Source organism: Carlito syrichta, unplaced genomic scaffold (genome assembly GCF_000164805.1).
Source record: "Carlito syrichta isolate Samal-C Ts95f unplaced genomic scaffold, Tarsius_syrichta-2.0.1 Scaffold305718, whole genome shotgun sequence".
NCBI lineage: Eukaryota > Metazoa > Chordata > Mammalia > Primates > Tarsiidae > Carlito > Carlito syrichta.
Window position 1 is genome coordinate 246,580 of NW_007249814.1, and position 1,880 is coordinate 248,459.

The 1,880-nt window shown below is 38.4% G+C and overlaps 1 protein-coding gene across 1 annotated transcript in view; it reads left to right on the plus strand.

Moving 5' to 3' along the window:
• The window catches only part of CUNH12orf29 (chromosome unknown C12orf29 homolog), a 17,134-nt gene that overhangs the window by 10,831 nt on the left and 4,423 nt on the right, over positions 1 to 1,880 (plus strand).

The window sequence follows — 1,880 nt, forward strand, 5'->3', positions numbered from 1 at the left end:
CTGCGGTGGCCGGGAGCAGCCACTGCACTCCAGTCTGGGTGACAGAGTGAGACTCCAACTCAAAAAAAAAAAAAGAAAATAGGTGTCTCACAAATAGATGTTCTGGGGATGGGAAAAACTTTGCAAAGTTATGCTGAGTAGAAAGATACCCTAGATTAAAGTTATAGGTGCTCAGCAGGCATGTCTTGAATGCCCATTATGTGCAAAGTCCTCTTAGATTCTGGTTACACAAAAATGGCTCTCTCAACCGCATAAGGACACAGCCACAATACAGCTGTCTGCAAGCTGAGAAGAGTCCCTTCATCAGAACCAAATTTGTCAGTAGCTTGTCCTTGGACTTCCTAGCCTCCATAATTATTGGAAATAAATGTCTGTTGTTTAAGCCCCCCCAAAAAGTCAGAACCTTTGTTCTCAGTGATCTTTTATTAGACAGTGGGAGAAATCAACCAATAATAATGTGATTTAAGAACAGGAATGAGTACATCAAGAGGAGGAATTCCTAATTCAACTTTGGTGGTTAGAGAAGGCTTGACATCTGTACTGAAGTTTAAGGACCAAGAAGTTAGCTGCCAAGAAGAGAAGACCAGCTTAGCATACTCCCAGGAAGAAGATAGGGTATGGGGTATTTTGGATATTTTATGTAACAGTTCATTGCAGCTGGAGTGTATGACATCTTGAGGAGACTTTATAAAAGCCGAGGCTGGAGGTGTGGAATGGGCTCAGATCTTAAAGCCTCTTATGTTCCATCTAAAGGTGTTTAAAATTTATCATGAAGATAGTAATTATTAAGCAAGGGTACAGCAGAACTCAATTTAACTTTTAGAAAAATAACTATAATGAAAGTGGGGTGGGTTTCACTGGAGACTAGAAGACCAGCAAAGAAGTTATTAGAGTAATCTGAGGTGACTAATGTAAACCAAAAATATGGTGGTCACAATGGTATATGTGTCCTGGTTTGTCTTTTATTATTTTTATTTTTGGAATGTATTCTTTACAGTTAGGGACCCAATTTTGGCAATATAGAAGGGCAATAACTCAATAAATGTGGCATCAGTAAATTGTTCAGTATATACTGAAACAATTCAATAAACTGTGGAACACTTACTGCATATGTCCATTGTCCATAGAAATGGAGAGAAGGTAGAGAGAAAACTTATCTTTTAAAAACAGTTTTAAGGCTGTGTCTCAGAATAGTGCTCAGTTTTTACTGATAAGAGTGCATTTTCTGATAAGAGAATACTGGGTGCACTATTGCATAATCAAACAGGTTAACTCAACAGAACAAAAAATGAATTGTATGATTTTTTTAAAGTAATAAAACTGTTAACTTGCCCACTGATTTTAAAAGTGCTATCTCTGTGTGATAGACACCCAGAAAATTTACAACAAAGATAGAAATTACTTGTAGTTTCAGTCCAAAGGAAAATGTAATAGCATTTCTTTTTCTTTTTCTTTTTATTATGTATACAGATGTTGATTATGCAGGTACCCTTGTTGATGAGGTATGCCCCTCCCTTCCCTAATAGTTCCTTCAGTTGCCAATCCCACCTCTCCCCCCCGACAGTTTCCCACTAAAAGCTTTTGATAAAATCCAGCGTCCCTTCTTGATAAAAACCCTAAAGCACCTAGGTATAGAAGGAACATACCTCAAAATAGTGCCATCTACGACAAACCCACAGATAACATATTGCTAAATGAACAGAAACTGGAAACATTTCCCCTGAAAACTGGAACAAGACAAGGCTGCCCACTCCCACCCCTCTTGTTCAGCATTGTGTTGGAAGTCCTAGCTAGGGCAATTAGACAAGAGAAGGAATTCAGGGGTATCCAAATAGGAAAAGAGGAAGTCAAGTTATCCCTCTTTGCTGATGATATGATCC